Source organism: Struthio camelus, chromosome 3 (genome assembly GCF_040807025.1).
Source record: "Struthio camelus isolate bStrCam1 chromosome 3, bStrCam1.hap1, whole genome shotgun sequence".
Taxonomy (NCBI): domain Eukaryota; kingdom Metazoa; phylum Chordata; class Aves; order Struthioniformes; family Struthionidae; genus Struthio; species Struthio camelus.
In genome coordinates, this window is record NC_090944.1 from 127,637,694 (window position 1) to 127,661,120 (window position 23,427).

Consider the following 23,427-nt stretch of genomic DNA (forward strand, 5'->3'; position numbering starts at 1 on the left):
TTCTGAAGTTTCCCACAATCACATTTTTGGTTTCGAAATCTATAGTTTTCGAAAGAGAGAGGCTGATCCTCTGCTGATTTCATCAACATTGGAGGAAAGAGATACCGAAGTAACGACTGCTTGGAGAAGCCCTGAATGCAGAGTCTGAAGAGGATGATATCGCGTCTCAGTTGGAAGATTAACATCAGTGCTCTTCATAGCTGATTAACTTTCCTTTCTGAAGTTTCCCACAATCACATTTGTGGCTTGGATAGTGAGAGGCTTAGCAAGCAAGAGGCTGATCCACTGCTGATTTCGTCAACATTTGAGAAAAAAATATAGCACAGTACCGCTCCTTGGAGAATCCCCGAATGCAGAGTCTGAAGAGGATGACATCGCCTCTCAGTTGGACGATTAACATCAGTGCTCTTCACAGCTGATTAGCTTTCCTTTCTGAAGTTTCCCACAACCACATTTGTGGCTTGGATAGCGAGAGGCTTAGAAAGCGAGAGGCTGATCCACTGCTGATTTCGTCAACATTGGAGAAAAAAATATACCATAGTACCGCTCCTTGGAGAATCCCAGAATGCAGAGTCTGAAGAGGATGACATTGCCTCTCAGTTGGATGATTAACATCAGTGCTGTTAACAGCTGATTAACTTTCCTTTCTGAAGTTTCCCAAAATCACAATTGTGGCTTCTAAATCCAGTGTTATAGAAAGCGAGAGACTGATCCACTGCTGATTTCATCAACATTGGAGGAAAGAAATGGCAAAGTAGCAACTCCTTGGAGAAGCCCCGAATGCAGAGTTGGAAGAGGATGATATCGCCTCTCAGTTGGAAGGTTAACATCAACGCTGTTCACAGCTGATTAACTTTCCTTTCTGAAGTTTCCCAGAATCACATTTGTGGCTTGGATAGCGAGGGCTTTGAGAGCGAGAGGCTGATCCACTGCTGATTTCATCAACATTTGAGAAAAAAATATAGCATAGTACCGCTCCTTGGAGAAGCCCCGAATGCAGAGTCTGAGGAGGATGACATTGCCTCTCTGTTGGAAGATTGAAAGCAACGCTGTTCACAGCTGATTAACTTTCCTTTCTGAAGTTTCCCACAATCACGTTTGTGGCTTGCATAACAAGAGGCTTTGAGAGCGAGAGGCTGATCCACTGCAGATTTCCTCAACATTGGAGGAAAGAAATACCCAAGTAGCAACTGCTTGGAGAAGCCCTGAATGCAGAGTCTGAAGAGGATGACATCGCCTCTCAGTTGGAAGATTAACATCAGTGCTGTTCCCAGCTGATTAACTTCACTTTCTAATATTTCCCACAATCACAATTGTGGCTTGGAAAGCGAGAGTTTTAGAAAGTGAGATGCTGATCCACTGCTGATTTCGTAAACATTGGAGGAAAGAAATACTCAAGTAGCAACTGCTTAGAGAAGCCCCGAATGCAGAGTCGGAAGAGGATGCTATCGCCTCTCAGTTGGAAGATTAACATCACTGCTCTTCATAGCTGATTAACTTTCCTTTCTGAAGTTTCCCACAATCACATTTGTGGCTTGGATAGCGAGAGGCTTTGAAAGCGGAAGGCTGATCCACTGCTGATTTCGTCAACATTGGAGGAAAGAAATAGCAAAGTAGCAACTGCTTGGAGAAGCCCTGAATGCAGAGCCTGAAGAGGATGATATCGCCTCTCAGTTGGAAGATTAACATCAGTGCAGTTCACAACTGATTAACTTTCCTTTCTGAAGTTTCCCCGAATCACATTTGTGGCTTGGAGATCTATAGTTTTAGAAAGCGAGAGACTGATCCACTGCTGATTTCATCAACATTGGAGGAAAGAAATACCCCAGTAGCAACTGCTTGGAGAAGCCCTGAATGCAGAGTCTGAAGAGGATGATATCGCCTCTCAGTTGGAAGATGAAAATCAGTGCTGTTCACAGCTGATTAACTTTCCTTTCTGAAGTTTCCCCGAATCACATTTGTGGCTTGGAAATCTGTAGTTTTAGAAAGCGAGAGGCTGATCCACTGCTGATTTCGTCAACATTTGAGAAAAAAATATAGCACAGTACCGCTCCTTGGAGAAGCCCCGAATGCAGAGTCTGAAGAGGATGACATCGCCTCTCAGTTGGAAGATTAACATCAGTGCTCTTCACAGCTGATTAGCTTTCCTTTCTGAAGTTTCCCACAATCACATTTGTGGCTTGGATAGCGAGAGGCTTTGAAAGCGAGAGGCTGATCCACTGCTGATTTCCTCAACATTGGAGGAAAGAAATAGCAAAGTAGCAACTGCTTGGGGAAGCCCCGAATGCAGAGTCTGAAGAGGATGACATCGCCTCTCAGTTGGAAGGTTAACATCAGTGCTGTTCCCAGCTGATTAACTTTCCTTTCTGAAGTTTCCCACAATCACATTTGTGGCTTGGAAATCTATAGTTTTACAAAGCGAGAAGCTGATCCTCTGCTGATTTCATCAACATTGGAGGAAAGAAATAGCAAAGTAGCAACTGCTTGGAGAAGCCCCGAATGCAGAGTCTGAAGAGGATGACATCGCCTCTCAGTTGGAAGATCAACATCAGTGCTGTTCCCAGCTGATTAACTTCCCTTTCTGAAGTTTCCCACAATCACAATTGTGGCTTGGAAAGCGAGAGTTTTAGAAAGGAAGATGCTGATCCACTGCTGATTTCATAAACATTGGAGGAAAGAAATACCCAAGTAGCAACTCCTTGGAGAAGCCCTGAATGCAGAGTCTGAAGAGGATGATATCGCCTCTCAGTTGGAAGATGAAAATCAGTGCTATTCACAGGTGATGAACTTTCTTGTCTGAAGTTTCCCACAATCACATTTGTGGCTTGGATAGCAAGAGGCTTTGAGAGCGAGAGGCTGATCCACTGCTGATTTCCTCAACATTGGAGGAAAGAAATAGCAAAGTAGCAACTGCTTGGGGAAGCCCCTAATGCAGAGTCTGAAGAGGATGACATCGCCTCTCAGTTGGAAGGTTAACATCAGTGCTCTTCACAGCTGATTAACTTTCCTTTTTGAAGTTTCCCCTAATCACATTTGTGCCTTGAATAGCGAGAGGCTTAGCAAGCGCGAGGCTGATCCACTGCTGATTTCATCAACATTGGAGGAAAGAAATACCGAAGTAGAAACTCCTTGGAGAAACCCTGAATGCAGAGTCTGAAGAGGATGACATCGCCTCTCTGTTGGAAGATTAACATCAGTGCTGTTCCCAGCTGATTAACTTTCCTTTCTGAAGTTTCCCACTATCACATTTGTGGCTCGGATAGCGAGAGGCTTTGAGAGCGAGAGGCTGATCCACTGCTGATTTCATCAACATTGGAGAAAAAAATATACCATAGTAGCGCTCCTTGGAGAAGCCCCGAATGCAGAGTCTTAAGAGGATGACATTGCTTCTCAGTTGGAAGGTTAACATCAACGCTGTTCACAGCTGATTAACTTTCCTTTCTGAAGTTTCCCACAATCACAATTGTGGCTTGGATAGCGAGAGTTTTAGAAAGTGAGATGCTGATCCACTGCTGATTTCGTCAACATTGGAGGAAAGAAATAGTAAAGTAGCAACTGCTTGGAGAAGCCGCGAAAGCAGAGTCTGAAGAGGATGATATCGTCCCTCAGTTGGAAGATTAACATCAGTGCTGTTCCCAGCTGATTAACTTTCCTTTCCAATATTTCCCACAATCACATTGGTGGCTTGGATAGTGAGAGGCTTAGGAAACGAGAGGCTGATCCACTGCTGATTTCATCAGCATTGGAGGAAAGAAATACCCCAGTAGCAACTCCTTGGAGAAGCCCTGAATGCAGAGTCTGAAGAGGATGATCTTGCCTCTCAGTTGGAAGATTAACATCAGTGCTGTTGACAGCTGGTTCACTTTGCTTTTTGAAGTTTCCCCGAAATACATTTGTGGCTTGGATAGTGAGAGGCTTTGAGAGGGAGAGGCTGATCCACTGCTGATTTCATCAACATTGGAGGAAAGAAATACCCAAGTAGCAACTCCTTGGAGAAGCCCCGAATGCAGAGTGTGATGAGAATGACATTGCCTCTCGTTTGGAAGATGAAAAGCAATGCTGTTCACAGCTGATTAACTTTCCTTTCTGAAGTTTCCCACAATCACAATGGTGGCTTGGAAATCTATAGTTTTAGAAAGCGAGAGGCTGATCCACTGCTGATTTCCTCAACATTGGAGGAAAGAAATACTCAAGTAGTCACTCCTTGGAGAATCCCTGAATGCAGAGTCTGAAGAGGATGACATCGCCTCTCAGTTGGAAGATGAAAAGCAATGCTGTTCCCAGCTGATTAACTTTCCTTTCTGAAGTTTCCCACAATCACATTTGTGGCTTGGAAATCTATAGTTTTCGAAAGCGAGAGGCTGATCCTCTGCTGATTTCATCAACATTGGAGGAAAGAGATACCGAAGTAGCAACTGCTTGGAGAAGCCCCGAATGCAGAGTCTGAAGAGGATGGCATCGCCTCTCAGTTGGGAGATTAACATCAGTGCTCTTCATAGATCATTAACTTTCCTTTCTGAAGTTTCCCACAATCACAATGGTGGCTTGGATAGTGAGAGGCTTTGAAAGCAAGCAAGAGGCTGATCCACTGCTGATTTCGTCAACATTTGAGAAAAAAATATAGCACAGTACCGCTCCTTGGAGAAGCCCCGAATGCAGAGTCTGAAGAGGATGACATCGCCTCTCAGTTGGAAGATTAACATCAGTGCTGTTCCCAGCTGATTAACTTCACTTTCTAATATTTCCCACAATCACAATTGTGGCTTGGAAAGCGAGAGTTTTAGAAAGTGAGATGCTGATCCACTGCTGATTTCATCAACATTGGAGGAAAGAAATACCCAAGTAGTAACTCCTTGGAGAAGCCCCGAATGCAGAGTCTGAAGAGGATGACATCGCCTCTCTGTTGGAAGATTAACATCAGTGCTGTTCCCAGCTGATTAACTTTCCTTTCTGAAGTTTCCCACAATCACATTTGTGGCTTGGAAATCTATACTTTTACAAAGCGAGAGCCTGATCCTCTGCTGATTTCATCAACATTGGAGGAAAGAGATACCCAAATAGGAACTGTTGGAGAAGCCCCGAATGCAGAGTCTGAAGAGGATGACATCGTCTCTCAGTTGGAAGATTAACATCAGTGCTGTTCCCAGCTGATTAGCTTTCCTTTCTGAAGTTTCCCACAATCACAATTGTGGCTTGGAAAGCGAGAGTTTTAGAAAGCGAGAGGCTGATCCACTGCTGATTTCGTCAACATTGGAGGAAAGAAATACCCAAGTAGCAACTCCTTGGAGAAGCCCCGAATGCAGAGTCTGAAGAGGATGACATCGCCTCTCAGTTGGAAGATAGACATTAGTGCTCTTCACAGCTGATTAACTTTCCTTTCTGAAGTTTCCCACAATCACATTTGTGGCTTGGAAAGCGAGAGGCTTTTAAAGCGAGAGGCTGATCCTCTGCTGATTTCCTCAACATTGGAGGAAAGAAATAGTAAAGTAGCAACTCCTTGGAGAAGACCCGAATGCAGAGTCGGAAGAGGATGATATCGCCTCTCAGTTGGAAGATTGAACATCAGTGTTGTTCACAGCTGATTAACTTCCCTTTCTACAAATTTCCCACAATCACCTTTGTGGCTTGGATAGTGAGAGGCTTTGAAAGCGAGAGGCTGTTCCACTGCTGATTTCGTCAACATTGGAGGACAAAACTAGCAAAGTAGCATGTCCTTGGAGAAGCCCTGAATGCAGAGTCTGAAGAGGATGACATCGCCTCTCTGTTGGAAGATTAACATCAGTGCTGTTCACAGCTGATTAACTTTCCTTTCTGAAGTTTCCCACAATCACATTTGTGGCTTGGATAGTGAGAGGCTTTGAGAGCGAGAGGCTGATCCACTGCTGATTTCGTCAACATTGTAGAAAAGAAATAGCAAAGTAGCAAGTCCTAAGAGAAGCGCCGAATGCAGAGTCTGAAGAGGATGACATCGCCTCTCAGTTGGAAGATTGACATCAGTGCTGTTCCCAGCTGATTAACTTTCCTTTCTGAAGTTTCCCACAATCACATTTGTGGCTCGGATAGCGAGAGGCTTTGAAAGCGGAAGGCTGATCCACTGCTGATTTCATCAACATTGGAGGAAAGATATACCCAAGCAGCAACTGCTTGGAGAATCCCTGAATGCAGAGTCTGAAGAGGATGATATCGCCTCTCAGTTGGAAGATGAAAATCAGTGCTGTTCCCAGCTGATTAACTTTCCTTTCTGAAGTTTCCCACAATCACATTTGTGGCTTGGAAATCTATAGTTTTAGAAAGTGAGAGGCTGATCCACTGCTGATTTCATCAACATTGGAGGAAAGAAATACCCCAGTAGCAACTCCTTGGAGAAGCCGTGAATGCAGAGTCTGAAGAGGATGACATCGCCTCTCAGTTGGGAGATTAACATCAGTGCTCTTCATAGATCATTAACTTTCCTTTCTGAAGTTTCCCACAATCACAATGGTGGCTTGGATAGTGAGAGGCTTTGAAAGCAAGCAAGAGGCTGATCCACTGCTGATTTCGTCAACATTTGAGAAAAAAATATAGCACAGTACCGCTCCTTGGAGAAGCCCCGAATGCAGAGTCTGAAGAGGATGACATCGCCTCTCAGTTGGAAGATTAACATCAGTGCTGTTCCCAGCTGATTAACTTCACTTTCTAATATTTCCCACAATCACAATTGTGGCTTGGAAAGCGAGAGTTTTAGAAAGTGAGATGCTGATCCACTGCTGATTTCATCAACATTGGAGGAAAGAAATACCCAAGTAGTAACTCCTTGGAGAAGCCCCGAATGCAGAGTCTGAAGAGGATGACATCGCCTCTCTGTTGGAAGATTAACATCAGTGCTGTTCCTAGCTGATTAACTTTCCTTTCTGAAGTTTCCCACAATCACATTTGTGGCTTGGAAATCTATACTTTTACAAAGCGAGAGGCTGATCCTCTGCTGATTTCATCAACATTGGAGGAAAGAGATACCCAAATAGGAACTGCTTGGAGAAGCCCCGAATGCAGAGTCTGAAGAGGATGACATCATCTCTCAGTTGGAAGATTAACATCAGTGCTGTTCCCAGCTGATTAACTTTCCTTTCTGAAGTTTCCCACAATCACAATGGTGGCTTGGAAATCTATAGTTTTACAAAGCGAGAGCCTGATCCTCTGCTGATTTCATGAACATTGGAGGAAAGAAATACCCCAGTAGCAACTCCTTGGAGAAGCCCTGAATGCAGAGTCTGAAGAGGATGACATCGCCTCTCAGTTGGAAAAATTAACATCAGTGCTGTTCACAGCTGATTAACTTCCTTTCTGAAGTTTTCCACAATCACATTTGTGGCTTGGATAGTGAGAGGCTTTGAGAGCGAAAGGCTGATCCACTGCTGATTTCATCAACATTGGAGGAAAGAAATAGCAAAGTAGCAGGTCCTTGGAGAAGCTCTGAATGCAGAGTCTGAAGAGGATGATATCGCCTCTCAGTTGGAAGATTAACATCAGTGCTCTTCACAGCTGGTTCACTTTCCTTTCTGAAGTTTCCACAATCACATTTGTGGCTTGGATAGCGAGAGGCTTTAAGAGCGCGAGGCTGATCCACTGCTGATCTCCTCAACATTGGAGGAAAGAAATAGCAAAGTAGCAACTCCTTGGAGAAGCCCCGAATGCAGAGTCTGAAGAGGATGATCTCGCCTCTCAGTTGTAAGATTAACATCAACGCTGTTCACAGCTGATTAGCTTTCCTTTCTGAAGTTTCCCACAATCACAATTGTGGCTTGGAAATCTATAGTTTTACAAAGCGAGAGCCTGATCCTCTGCTGATTTCATCAACATTGGAGGAAAGAGATACCCAAATAGGAACTCCTTGGAGAAGCCCCGAATGCAGAGTCTGAAGAGGATGACATTGCCTCTCAGTTGGAAGATTTACATCAGTGCTTTTCCCAGCTGGTTCACTTTTCTTTCTAATATTTCCCACAATCACATTTGTGGCTTGGATAGTGAGAGGCTTTGAAAGCAAGAGCCTGATCCACTGCTGATTTCGTCAACATTAAAGAAAACAAATGCTAAAGCAGGAATTGGTTGTAGAAGCCCCAAATGCAGAGTCTGAAGAGGATGATATCGCCTCTCAGTTGGAAGATGAAAATCAGTGCTGTTCACAGGTGATGAACTTTCTTGTCTGAAGTTTCCCACAATCACATTTTTTGCTTGGATAGCAAGAGGCTTTGAGAGCGAGAGGCTGATCCACTGCTGATTTCCTCAACATTGGAGGAAAGAAATAGCAAAGTAGCAACTGCTTGGGGAAGCCCCGAATGCAGAGTCTGAAGAGGATGATCTCGCCTCTCAGTTGGAAGATGAAAAGCAATGCTGTTCACAGCTGATTAACTTTCCTTTCTGAAGTTTCCCCAATCACATTTGTGGCTTGGATAGCGAGAGGCTTTGAAAGCGGGAGGCTGATCCACTGCTGATTTCGTCAACATTGGAGAAAAAAATATACCATAGTACCGCTCCTTGGAGAATCCCCGAATGCAGAGTCTGAAGAGGATGACATTGCCTCTCAGTTGGACGATTAACATCAGTGCTGTTCACAGCTGATTAACTTTCCTTTCTGAATTTTCCCACAATCACAATGGTGGCTTGGAAATCTATAGTTTTACAAAGCGAGAGGCTGATCCACTGCTGATTTCATCAACATTGGAAGAAAGAAATACCCAAATAGCAACTCCTTGGAGAAGCCCCGAATGCAGAGTCTGAAGAGGATGACATCGTCTCTCAGTTGGAAGATTAACATCAGTGCTGTTCCCAGCTGATTAACTTTCCTTTCTGAAGTTTCCCACAATCACAATTGTGGCTTGGAAAGCGAGAGTTTTAGAAAGTGAGAGGCTGATCCACTGCTGATTTCGTAAACATTGGAGGAAAGAAATACCCAAGTAGCAACTCCTTGGAGAAGCCCCGAATGCAGAGTCTGAAGAGGATGACATCGCCTCTCAGTTGGAAGATAGACATTAGTGCTCTTCACAGCTGATTAACTTTCCTTTCTGAAGTTTCCCACAATCACATTTGTGGCTTGGAAAGCGAGAGGCTTTTAAAGCGAGAGGCTGATCCTCTGCTGATTTCCTCAACATTGGAGGAAAGAAATAGTAAAGTAGCAACTCCTTGGAGAAGACCCGAATGCAGAGTCGGAAGAGGATGATATCGCCTCTCAGTTGGAAGATTGAACATCAGTGCTGTTCACAGCTGATTAACTTCCCTTTCTACAAATTTCCCACAATCACCTTTGTGGCTTGGATAGTGAGAGGCTTTGAAAGCGAGAGGCTGTTCCACTGCTGATTTCGTCAACATTGGAGGACAAAACTAGCAAAGTAGCATGTCCTTGGAGAAGCCCTGAATGCAGAGTCTGAAGAGGATGACATCGCCTCTCTGTTGGAAGATTAACATCAGTGCTGTTCACAGCTGATTAACTTTCCTTTCTGAAGTTTCCCACAATCACATTTGTGGCTTGGATAGTGAGAGGCTTTGAGAGCGAGAGGCTGATCCACTGCTGATTTCGTCAACATTGTAGAAAAGAAATAGCAAAGTAGCAAGTCCTAAGAGAAGCGCCGAATGCAGAGTCTGAAGAGGATGACATCGCCTCTCAGTTGGAAGATTGACATCAGTGCTGTTCCCAGCTGATTAACTTTCCTTTCTGAAGTTTCCCACAATCACATTTGTGGCTCGGATAGCGAGAGGCTTTGAAAGCGGAAGGCTGATCCACTGCTGATTTCATCAACATTGGAGGAAAGATATACCCAAGCAGCAACTGCTTGGAGAATCCCTGAATGCAGAGTCTGAAGAGGATGATATCGCCTCTCAGTTGGAAGATGAAAATCAGTGCTGTTCCCAGCTGATTAACTTTCCTTTCTGAAGTTTCCCACAATCACATTTGTGGCTTGGAAATCTATAGTTTTAGAAAGTGAGAGGCTGATCCACTGCTGATTTCATCAACATTGGAGGAAAGAAATACCCCAGTAGCAACTCCTTGGAGAAGCCGTGAATGCAGAGTCTGAAGAGGATGACATCGCCTCTCAGTTGGGAGATTAACATCAGTGCTCTTCATAGATCATTAACTTTCCTTTCTGAAGTTTCCCACAATCACAATGGTGGCTTGGATAGTGAGAGGCTTTGAAAGCAAGCAAGAGGCTGATCCACTGCTGATTTCGTCAACATTTGAGAAAAAAATATAGCACAGTACCGCTCCTTGGAGAAGCCCCGAATGCAGAGTCTGAAGAGGATGACATCGCCTCTCAGTTGGAAGATTAACATCAGTGCTGTTCATAGCTGATTAACTTCACTTTCTAATATTTCCCACAATCACAATTGTGGCTTGGAAAGCGAGAGTTTTAGAAAGTGAGATACTGATACACTGCTGATTTCATCAACATTGGAGGAAAGAAATACCCAAGTAGTAACTCCTTGGAGAAGCCCCGAATGCAGAGTCTGAAGAGGATGACATCGCCTCTCTGTTGGAAGATTAACATCAGTGCTGTTCCTAGCTGATTAACTTTCCTTTCTGAAGTTTCCCACAATCACATTTGTGGCTTGGAAATCTATACTTTTACAAAGCGAGAGGCTGATCCTCTGCTGATTTAATCAACATTGGAGGAAAGAGATACCCAAATAGGAACTGCTTGGAGAAGCCCCGAATGCAGAGTCTGAAGAGGATGACATCATCTCTCAGTTGGAAGATTAACATCAGTGCTGTTCCCAGCTGATTAACTTTCCTTTCTGAAGTTTCCCACAATCACAATGGTGGCTTGGAAATCTATAGTTTTACAAAGCGAGAGCCTGATCCTCTGCTGATTTCATGAACATTGGAGGAAAGAAATACCCCAGTAGCAACTCCTTGGAGAAGCCCTGAATGCAGAGTCTGAAGAGGATGACATCGCCTCTCAGTTGGAAAAATTAACATCAGTGCTGTTCACAGCTGATTAACTTCCTTTCTGAAGTTTTCCACAATCACATTTGTGGCTTGGATAGTGAGAGGCTTTGAGAGCGAAAGGCTGATCCACTGCTGATTTCATCAACATTGGAGGAAAGAAATAGCAAAGTAGCAGGTCCTTGGAGAAGCTCTGAATGCAGAGTCTGAAGAGGATGATATCGCCTCTCAGTTGGAAGATTAACATCAGTGCTCTTCACAGCTGGTTCACTTTCCTTTCTGAAGTTTCCACAATCACATTTGTGGCTTGGATAGCGAGAGGCTTTAAGAGCGCGAGGCTGATCCACTGCTGATTTCCTCAACATTGGAGGAAAGAAATAGCAAAGTAGCAACTCCTTGGAGAAGCCCCGAATGCAGAGTCTGAAGAGGATGATCTCGCCTCTCAGTTGTAAGATTAACATCAACGCTGTTCACAGCTGATTAGCTTTCCTTTCTGAAGTTTCCCACAATCACAATTGTGGCTTGGAAATCTATAGTTTTACAAAGCGAGAGCCTGATCCTCTGCTGATTTCATCAACATTGGAGGAAAGAGATACCCAAATAGGAACTCCTTGGAGAAGCCCCGAATGCAGAGTCTGAAGAGGATGACATTGCCTCTCAGTTGGAAGATTTACATCAGTGCTTTTCCCAGCTGGTTCACTTTTCTTTCTAATATTTCCCACAATCACATTTGTGGCTTGGATAGTGAGAGGCTTTGAAAGCAAGAGCCTGATCCACTGCTGATTTCGTCAACATTAAAGAAAACAAATGCTAAAGCAGGAATTGGTTGTAGAAGCCCCAAATGCAGAGTCTGAAGAGGATGATATCGCCTCTCAGTTGGAAGATGAAAATCAGTGCTGTTCACAGGTGATGAACTTTCTTGTCTGAAGTTTCCCACAATCACATTTTTTGCTTGGATAGCAAGAGGCTTTGAGAGCGAGAGGCTGATCCACTGCTGATTTCCTCAACATTGGAGGAAAGAAATAGCAAAGTAGCAACTGCTTGGGGAAGCCCCGAATGCAGAGTCTGAAGAGGATGATCTCGCCTCTCAGTTGGAAGATGAAAAGCAATGCTGTTCACAGCTGATTAACTTTCCTTTCTGAAGTTTCCCCAATCACATTTGTGGCTTGGATAGCGAGAGGCTTTGAAAGCGGGAGGCTGATCCACTGCTGATTTCGTCAACATTGGAGAAAAAAATATACCATAGTACCGCTCCTTGGAGAATCCCCGAATGCAGAGTCTGAAGAGGATGACATTGCCTCTCAGTTGGACGATTAACATCAGTGCTGTTCACAGCTGATTAACTTTCCTTTCTGAATTTTCCCACAATCACAATGGTGGCTTGGAAATCTATAGTTTTACAAAGCGAGAGGCTGATCCACTGCTGATTTCATCAACATTGGAAGAAAGAAATACCCAAATAGCAACTCCTTGGAGAAGCCCCGAATGCAGAGTCTGAAGAGGATGACATCGTCTCTCAGTTGGAAGATTAACATCAGTGCTGTTCCCAGCTGATTAACTTTCCTTTCTGAAGTTTCCCACAATCACAATTGTGGCTTGGAAAGCGAGAGTTTTAGAAAGTGAGAGGCTGATCCACTGCTGATTTCGTAAACATTGGAGGAAAGAAATACTCAAGTAGCAACTCCTTGGAGAAGCCCCGAATGCAGAGTCGGAAGAGTATGACATCGCCTCTCAGTTGGAAGATCAACATCAGTGCTCTTCATAGCTGATTAACTTTCCTTTCTGAAGTTTCCCCGAATCACATTTGTGGCTCGGATAGCGAGAGGCTTAGGAAGCGGAAGGCTGATCCACTGCTGATTTCCTCAACATTGGAGGAAAGAAATAGCAAAGTAGCAACTCCTTGGAGAAGCCCCGTATGCAGAGTCTGAAGAGGATGATCTCGCCTCTCAGTTGGAAGATTAAAATCAGTGCTGTTCACTGCTGATTAACTTTCCTTTCTGAAGTTTCCCCGAATCACATTTCTGGCTTGGAAATCTAGTGATTTAGAAAGCGAGAGGTTGATCCACTGCTGATTTCCTCAACATTGGAGGAAAGAAATAGCAAAGTAGCAACTGCTTGGAGAAGCCCCGAATGCAGAGTCTGAAGAGGATGATCTCGCCTCTCAGTTGGAAGATGAAAAGCAGTGCTCTTCTTCGCCGATTAGCTTTCCTTTCTGAAGTTTCCCACAATCACATTTGTGGCTTGGAAATCTAGAGATTTAGAAAGCGAGAGGCTGATCCACTGCAGATTTCATCAACATTGGAGGAAAGAGATAGCAAAGTAGCAACTCCTTGGAGAAGCACCGAATGCAGAGTCTGAAGAGGATGACATCGTCCCTTAGTTGGTAGATTAACATCAGTGCTGTTCACAGCTGATTAACTTTCCTTTCTGAAGTTTCCCCCGAATCACATTTGTGGCTTGGATAGCGAGAGGCTTTGAAAGCGAGAGGCTGATCCACTGCTGATTTCATCAACATTGGAGGAAAGAGATACCCAAATAGCAACTCCTTGGAGAAGCCCTGAATGCAGAGTTTGAAGAGGATGACATCGCCTCTCAGTTGGAAGATTAACATCAGTGGTGTTCCCAGCTGATTAACTTTCCTTTCTGAAGTTTCCCACAATCACATTTGTGGCTTCGAAAGCTAGATTTTGGAAGCGAGAGGCTGATCCACTGCTGTTTTCCTCAACATTGTAGGAAAGAAATAGCAAAGTAGCAAGTCCTAAGAGAAGCGCCGAATGCAGAGTCTGAAGAGGATGATATCGCGTCTCATTTGGAAGATTAAAATCAGTGCTGTTCACAGCGGGTTCACTTTCCTTTCTGAAGTTTCCCCGAATCACATTTGTGGCTTGGATAGTGAGAGGCTTTGAGAGCGAGAGGCTGATCCACTGCTGATTTCGTCAACATTGGAGGAAAGAAATAGCAAAGTAGCATCTGCTTGGAGAAGCCCCGAATGCAGAGTCTGAAGAGGATGATATCGCGTCTGAGTTGGACGATTAACATCAGTGCTCTTCACAGCTGATTAACTTTCCTTTCTGAAGTTTCCCACAATCACAATTGTGGCTTGGAAAGCGGGAGTTTTAGAAAGTGAGATGCTGATCCACTGCTGATTTCATCAACATTGGAGGAAAGAAATACCCAAGTAGCAACTCCTTGGAGAAGCCCCGAATGCAGAGTCTGAAGAGGATGACATCGCCTCTCTGTTGGAAGATTAACATCAGTGCTGTTCCTAGCTGATTAACTTTCCTTTCTGAAGTTTCCCACAATCACATTTGTGGCTTGGAAATCTATACTTTTACAAAGCGAGAGGCTGATCCTCTGCTGATTTCATCAACATTGGAGGAAAGAGATACCCAAATAGGAACTGCTTGGAGAAGCCCCGAATGCAGAGTCTGAAGAGGATGACATCATCTCTCAGTTGGAAGATTAACATCAGTGCTGTTCCCAGCTGATTAACTTTCCTTTCTGAAGTTTCCCACAATCACAATGGTGGCTTGGAAATCTATAGTTTTACAAAGCGAGAGCCTGATCCTCTGCTGATTTCATGAACATTGGAGGAAAGAAATACCCCAGTAGCAACTCCTTGGAGAAGCCCTGAATGCAGAGTCTGAAGAGGATGACATCGCCTCTCAGTTGGAAAAATTAACATCAGTGCTGTTCACAGCTGATTAACTTCCTTTCTGAAGTTTTCCACAATCACATTTGTGGCTTGGATAGTGAGAGGCTTTGAGAGCGAAAGGCTGATCCACTGCTGATTTCATCAACATTGGAGGAAAGAAATAGCAAAGTAGCAGGTCCTTGGAGAAGCTCTGAATGCAGAGTCTGAAGAGGATGATATCGCCTCTCAGTTGGAAGATTAACATCAGTGCTCTTCACAGCTGGTTCACTTTCCTTTCTGAAGTTTCCACAATCACATTTGTGGCTTGGATAGCGAGAGGCTTTAAGAGCGCGAGGCTGATCCACTGCTGATCTCCTCAACATTGGAGGAAAGAAATAGCAAAGTAGCAACTCCTTGGAGAAGCCCCGAATGCAGAGTCTGAAGAGGATGATCTCGCCTCTCAGTTGTAAGATTAACATCAACGCTGTTCACAGCTGATTAGCTTTCCTTTCTGAAGTTTCCCACAATCACAATTGTGGCTTGGAAATCTATAGTTTTACAAAGCGAGAGCCTGATCCTCTGCTGATTTCATCAACATTGGAGGAAAGAGATACCCAAATAGGAACTCCTTGGAGAAGCCCCGAATGCAGAGTCTGAAGAGGATGACATTGCCTCTCAGTTGGAAGATTTACATCAGTGCTTTTCCCAGCTGGTTCACTTTTCTTTCTAATATTTCCCACAATCACATTTGTGGCTTGGATAGTGAGAGGCTTTGAAAGCAAGAGCCTGATCCACTGCTGATTTCGTCAACATTAAAGAAAACAAATGCTAAAGCAGGAATTGGTTGTAGAAGCCCCAAATGCAGAGTCTGAAGAGGATGATATCGCCTCTCAGTTGGAAGATGAAAATCAGTGCTGTTCACAGGTGATGAACTTTCTTGTCTGAAGTTTCCCACAATCACATTTTTTGCTTGGATAGCAAGAGGCTTTGAGAGCGAGAGGCTGATCCACTGCTGATTTCCTCAACATTGGAGGAAAGAAATAGCAAAGTAGCAACTGCTTGGGGAAGCCCCGAATGCAGAGTCTGAAGAGGATGATCTCGCCTCTCAGTTGGAAGATGAAAAGCAATGCTGTTCACAGCTGATTAACTTTCCTTTCTGAAGTTTCCCCAATCACATTTGTGGCTTGGATAGCGAGAGGCTTTGAAAGCGGGAGGCTGATCCACTGCTGATTTCGTCAACATTGGAGAAAAAAATATACCATAGTACCGCTCCTTGGAGAATCCCCGAATGCAGAGTCTGAAGAGGATGACATTGCCTCTCAGTTGGACGATTAACATCAGTGCTGTTCACAGCTGATTAACTTTCCTTTCTGAATTTTCCCACAATCACAATGGTGGCTTGGAAATCTATAGTTTTACAAAGCGAGAGGCTGATCCACTGCTGATTTCATCAACATTGGAAGAAAGAAATACCCAAATAGCAACTCCTTGGAGAAGCCCCGAATGCAGAGTCTGAAGAGGATGACATCGTCTCTCAGTTGGAAGATTAACATCAGTGCTGTTCCCAGCTGATTAACTTTCCTTTCTGAAGTTTCCCACAATCACAATTGTGGCTTGGAAAGCGAGAGTTTTAGAAAGTGAGAGGCTGATCCACTGCTGATTTCGTAAACATTGGAGGAAAGAAATACCCAAGTAGCAACTCCTTGGAGAAGCCCCGAATGCAGAGTCTGAAGAGGATGACATCGCCTCTCAGTTGGAAGATAGACATTAGTGCTCTTCACAGCTGATTAACTTTCCTTTCTGAAGTTTCCCACAATCACATTTGTGGCTTGGAAAGCGAGAGGCTTTTAAAGCGAGAGGCTGATCCTCTGCTGATTTCCTCAACATTGGAGGAAAGAAATAGTAAAGTAGCAACTCCTTGGAGAAGACCCGAATGCAGAGTCGGAAGAGGATGATATCGCCTCTCAGTTGGAAGATTGAACATCAGTGCTGTTCACAGCTGATTAACTTCCCTTTCTACAAATTTCCCACAATCACCTTTGTGGCTTGGATAGTGAGAGGCTTTGAAAGCGAGAGGCTGTTCCACTGCTGATTTCGTCAACATTGGAGGACAAAACTAGCAAAGTAGCATGTCCTTGGAGAAGCCCTGAATGCAGAGTCTGAAGAGGATGACATCGCCTCTCTGTTGGAAGATTAACATCAGTGCTGTTCACAGCTGATTAACTTTCCTTTCTGAAGTTTCCCACAATCACATTTGTGGCTTGGATAGTGAGAGGCTTTGAGAGCGAGAGGCTGATCCACTGCTGATTTCGTCAACATTGTAGAAAAGAAATAGCAAAGTAGCAAGTCCTAAGAGAAGCGCCGAATGCAGAGTCTGAAGAGGATGACATCGCCTCTCAGTTGGAAGATTGACATCAGTGCTGTTCCCAGCTGATTAACTTTCCTTTCTGAAGTTTCCCACAATCACATTTGTGGCTCGGATAGCGAGAGGCTTTGAAAGCGGAAGGCTGATCCACTGCTGATTTCATCAACATTGGAGGAAAGATATACCCAAGCAGCAACTGCTTGGAGAATCCCTGAATGCAGAGTCTGAAGAGGATGATATCGCCTCTCAGTTGGAAGATGAAAATCAGTGCTGTTCCCAGCTGATTAACTTTCCTTTCTGAAGTTTCCCACAATCACATTTGTGGCTTGGAAATCTATAGTTTTAGAAAGTGAGAGGCTGATCCACTGCTGATTTCATCAACATTGGAGGAAAGAAATACCCCAGTAGCAACTCCTTGGAGAAGCCGTGAATGCAGAGTCTGAAGAGGATGACATCGCCTCTCAGTTGGGAGATTAACATCAGTGCTCTTCATAGATCATTAACTTTCCTTTCTGAAGTTTCCCACAATCACAATGGTGGCTTGGATAGTGAGAGGCTTTGAAAGCAAGCAAGAGGCTGATCCACTGCTGATTTCGTCAACATTTGAGAAAAAAATATAGCACAGTACCGCTCCTTGGAGAAGCCCCGAATGCAGAGTCTGAAGAGGATGACATCGCCTCTCAGTTGGAAGATTAACATCAGTGCTGTTCATAGCTGATTAACTTCACTTTCTAATATTTCCCACAATCACAATTGTGGCTTGGAAAGCGAGAGTTTTAGAAAGTGAGATACTGATACACTGCTGATTTCATCAACATTGGAGGAAAGAAATACCCAAGTAGTAACTCCTTGGAGAAGCCCCGAATGCAGAGTCTGAAGAGGATGACATCGCCTCTCTGTTGGAAGATTAACATCAGTGCTGTTCCTAGCTGATTAACTTTCCTTTCTGAAGTTTCCCACAATCACATTTGTGGCTTGGAAATCTATACTTTTACAAAGCGAGAGGCTGATCCTCTGCTGATTTAATCAACATTGGAGGAAAGAGATACCCAAATAGGAACTGCTTGGAGAAGCCCCGAATGCAGAGTCTGAAGAGGATGACATCATCTCTCAGTTGGAAGATTAACATCAGTGCTGTTCCCAGCTGATTAACTTTCCTTTCTGAAGTTTCCCACAATCACAATGGTGGCTTGGAAATCTATAGTTTTACAAAGCGAGAGCCTGATCCTCTGCTGATTTCATGAACATTGGAGGAAAGAAATACCCCAGTAGCAACTCCTTGGAGAAGCCCTGAATGCAGAGTCTGAAGAGGATGACATCGCCTCTCAGTTGGAAAAATTAACATCAGTGCTGTTCACAGCTGATTAACTTCCTTTCTGAAGTTTTCCACAATCACATTTGTGGCTTGGATAGTGAGAGGCTTTGAGAGCGAAAGGCTGATCCACTGCTGATTTCATCAACATTGGAGGAAAGAAATAGCAAAGTAGCAGGTCCTTGGAGAAGCTCTGAATGCAGAGTCTGAAGAGGATGATATCGCCTCTCAGTTGGAAGATTAACATCAGTGCTCTTCACAGCTGGTTCACTTTCCTTTCTGAAGTTTCCACAATCACATTTGTGGCTTGGATAGCGAGAGGCTTTAAGAGCGCGAGGCTGATCCACTGCTGATTTCCTCAACATTGGAGGAAAGAAATAGCAAAGTAGCAACTCCTTGGAGAAGCCCCGAATGCAGAGTCTGAAGAGGATGATCTCGCCTCTCAGTTGTAAGATTAACATCAACGCTGTTCACAGCTGATTAGCTTTCCTTTCTGAAGTTTCCCACAATCACAATTGTGGCTTGGAAATCTATAGTTTTACAAAGCGAGAGCCTGATCCTCTGCTGATTTCATCAACATTGGAGGAAAGAGATACCCAAATAGGAACTCCTTGGAGAAGCCCCGAATGCAGAGTCTGAAGAGGATGACATTGCCTCTCAGTTGGAAGATTTACATCAGTGCTTTTCCCAGCTGGTTCACTTTTCTTTCTAATATTTCCCACAATCACATTTGTGGCTTGGATAGTGAGAGGCTTTGAAAGCAAGAGCCTGATCCACTGCTGATTTCGTCAACATTAAAGAAAACAAATGCTAAAGCAGGAATTGGTTGTAGAAGCCCCAAATGCAGAGTCTGAAGAGGATGATATCGCCTCTCAGTTGGAAGATGAAAATCAGTGCTGTTCACAGGTGATGAACTTTCTTGTCTGAAGTTTCCCACAATCACATTTTTTGCTTGGATAGCAAGAGGCTTTGAGAGCGAGAGGCTGATCCACTGCTGATTTCCTCAACATTGGAGGAAAGAAATAGCAAAGTAGCAACTGCTTGGGGAAGCCCCGAATGCAGAGTCTGAAGAGGATGATCTCGCCTCTCAGTTGGAAGATGAAAAGCAATGCTGTTCACAGCTGATTAACTTTCCTTTCTGAAGTTTCCCCAATCACATTTGTGGCTTGGATAGCGAGAGGCTTTGAAAGCGGGAGGCTGATCCACTGCTGATTTCGTCAACATTGGAGAAAAAAATATACCATAGTACCGCTCCTTGGAGAATCCCCGAATGCAGAGTCTGAAGAGGATGACATTGCCTCTCAGTTGGACGATTAACATCAGTGCTGTTCACAGCTGATTAACTTTCCTTTCTGAATTTTCCCACAATCACAATGGTGGCTTGGAAATCTATAGTTTTACAAAGCGAGAGGCTGATCCACTGCTGATTTCATCAACATTGGAAGAAAGAAATACCCAAATAGCAACTCCTTGGAGAAGCCCCGAATGCAGAGTCTGAAGAGGATGACATCGTCTCTCAGTTGGAAGATTAACATCAGTGCTGTTCCCAGCTGATTAACTTTCCTTTCTGAAGTTTCCCACAATCACAATTGTGGCTTGGAAAGCGAGAGTTTTAGAAAGTGAGAGGCTGATCCACTGCTGATTTCGTAAACATTGGAGGAAAGAAATACTCAAGTAGCAACTCCTTGGAGAAGCCCCGAATGCAGAGTCGGAAGAGTATGACATCGCCTCTCAGTTGGAAGATCAACATCAGTGCTCTTCATAGCTGATTAACTTTCCTTTCTGAAGTTTCCCCGAATCACATTTGTGGCTCGGATAGCGAGAGGCTTAGGAAGCGGAAGGCTGATCCACTGCTGATTTCCTCAACATTGGAGGAAAGAAATAGCAAAGTAGCAACTCCTTGGAGAAGCCCCGTATGCAGAGTCTGAAGAGGATGATCTCGCCTCTCAGTTGGAAGATTAAAATCAGTGCTGTTCACTGCTGATTAACTTTCCTTTCTGAAGTTTCCCCGAATCACATTTCTGGCTTGGAAATCTAGTGATTTAGAAAGCGAGAGGTTGATCCACTGCTGATTTCCTCAACATTGGAGGAAAGAAATAGCAAAGTAGCAACTGCTTGGAGAAGCCCCGAATGCAGAGTCTGAAGAGGATGATCTCGCCTCTCAGTTGGAAGATGAAAAGCAGTGCTCTTCTTCGCCGATTAGCTTTCCTTTCTGAAGTTTCCCACAATCACATTTGTGGCTTGGAAATCTAGAGATTTAGAAAGCGAGAGGCTGATCCACTGCAGATTTCATCAACATTGGAGGAAAGAGATAGCAAAGTAGCAACTCCTTGGAGAAGCACCGAATGCAGAGTCTGAAGAGGATGACATCGTCCCTTAGTTGGTAGATTAACATCAGTGCTGTTCACAGCTGATTAACTTTCCTTTCTGAAGTTTCCCCCGAATCACATTTGTGGCTTGGATAGCGAGAGGCTTTGAAAGCGAGAGGCTGATCCACTGCTGATTTCATCAACATTGGAGGAAAGAGATACCCAAATAGCAACTCCTTGGAGAAGCCCTGAATGCAGAGTTTGAAGAGGATGACATCGCCTCTCAGTTGGAAGATTAACATCAGTGGTGTTCCCAGCTGATTAACTTTCCTTTCTGAAGTTTCCCACAATCACATTTGTGGCTTCGAAAGCTAGATTTTGGAAGCGAGAGGCTGATCCACTGCTGTTTTCCTCAACATTGTAGGAAAGAAATAGCAAAGTAGCAAGTCCTAAGAGAAGCGCCGAATGCAGAGTCTGAAGAGGATGATATCGCGTCTCATTTGGAAGATTAAAATCAGTGCTGTTCACAGCGGGTTCACTTTCCTTTCTGAAGTTTCCCCGAATCACATTTGTGGCTTGGATAGTGAGAGGCTTTGAGAGCGAGAGGCTGATCCACTGCTGATTTCGTCAACATTGGAGGAAAGAAATAGCAAAGTAGCATCTGCTTGGAGAAGCCCCGAATGCAGAGTCTGAAGAGGATGATATCGCGTCTGAGTTGGACGATTAACATCAGTGCTCTTCACAGCTGATTAACTTTCCTTTCTGAAGTTTCCCACAATCACAATTGTGGCTTGGAAAGCGGGAGTTTTAGAAAGTGAGATGCTGATCCACTGCTGATTTCATCAACATTGGAGGAAAGAAATACCCAAGTAGCAACTCCTTGGAGAAGCCCCGAATGCAGAGTCTGAAGAGGATGACATCGCCTCTCTGTTGGAAGATTAACATCAGTGCTGTTCCTAGCTGATTAACTTTCCTTTCTGAAGTTTCCCACAATCACATTTGTGGCTTGGAAATCTATACTTTTACAAAGCGAGAGGCTGATCCTCTGCTGATTTCATCAACATTGGAGGAAAGAGATACCCAAATAGGAACTGCTTGGAGAAGCCCCGAATGCAGAGTCTGAAGAGGATGACATCATCTCTCAGTTGGAAGATTAACATCAGTGCTGTTCCCAGCTGATTAACTTTCCTTTCTGAAGTTTCCCACAATCACAATGGTGGCTTGGAAATCTATAGTTTTACAAAGCGAGAGCCTGATCCTCTGCTGATTTCATGAACATTGGAGGAAAGAAATACCCCAGTAGCAACTCCTTGGAGAAGCCCTGAATGCAGAGTCTGAAGAGGATGACATCGCCTCTCAGTTGGAAAAATTAACATCAGTGCTGTTCACAGCTGATTAACTTCCTTTCTGAAGTTTTCCACAATCACATTTGTGGCTTGGATAGTGAGAGGCTTTGAGAGCGAAAGGCTGATCCACTGCTGATTTCATCAACATTGGAGGAAAGAAATAGCAAAGTAGCAGGTCCTTGGAGAAGCTCTGAATGCAGAGTCTGAAGAGGATGATATCGCCTCTCAGTTGGAAGATTAACATCAGTGCTGTTCCCAGCTGATTAACTTCACTTTCTAATATTTCCCACAATCACAATTGTGGCTTGGAAAGCGAGAGTTTTAGAAAGTGAGATGCTGATCCACTGCTGATTTCATCAACATTGGAGGAAAGAAATACCCAAGTAGTAACTCCTTGGAGAAGCCCCGAATGCAGAGTCTGAAGAGGATGACATCGCCTCTCTGTTGGAAGATTAACATCAGTGCTGTTCCTAGCTGATTAACTTTCCTTTCTGAAGTTTCCCACAATCACATTTGTGGCTTGGAAATCTATACTTTTACAAAGCGAGAGGCTGATCCTCTGCTGATTTCATCAACATTGGAGGAAAGAGATACCCAAATAGGAACTGCTTGGAGAAGCCCCGAATGCAGAGTCTGAAGAGGATGACATCATCTCTCAGTTGGAAGATTAACATCAGTGCTGTTCCCAGCTGATTAACTTTCCTTTCTGAAGTTTCCCACAATCACAATGGTGGCTTGGAAATCTATAGTTTTACAAAGCGAGAGCCTGATCCTCTGCTGATTTCATGAACATTGGAGGAAAGAAATACCCCAGTAGCAACTCCTTGGAGAAGCCCTGAATGCAGAGTCTGAAGAGGATGACATCGCCTCTCAGTTGGAAAAATTAACATCAGTGCTGTTCACAGCTGATTAACTTCCTTTCTGAAGTTTTCCACAATCACATTTGTGGCTTGGATAGTGAGAGGCTTTGAGAGCGAAAGGCTGATCCACTGCTGATTTCATCAACATTGGAGGAAAGAAATAGCAAAGTAGCAGGTCCTTGGAGAAGCTCTGAATGCAGAGTCTGAAGAGGATGATATCGCCTCTCAGTTGGAAGATTAACATCAGTGCTCTTCACAGCTGGTTCACTTTCCTTTCTGAAGTTTCCACAATCACATTTGTGGCTTGGATAGCGAGAGGCTTTAAGAGCGCGAGGCTGATCCACTGCTGATCTCCTCAACATTGGAGGAAAGAAATAGCAAAGTAGCAACTCCTTGGAGAAGCCCCGAATGCAGAGTCTGAAGAGGATGATCTCGCCTCTCAGTTGTAAGATTAACATCAACGCTGTTCACAGCTGATTAGCTTTCCTTTCTGAAGTTTCCCACAATCACAATTGTGGCTTGGAAATCTATAGTTTTACAAAGCGAGAGCCTGATCCTCTGCTGATTTCATCAACATTGGAGGAAAGAGATACCCAAATAGGAACTCCTTGGAGAAGCCCCGAATGCAGAGTCTGAAGAGGATGACATTGCCTCTCAGTTGGAAGATTTACATCAGTGCTTTTCCC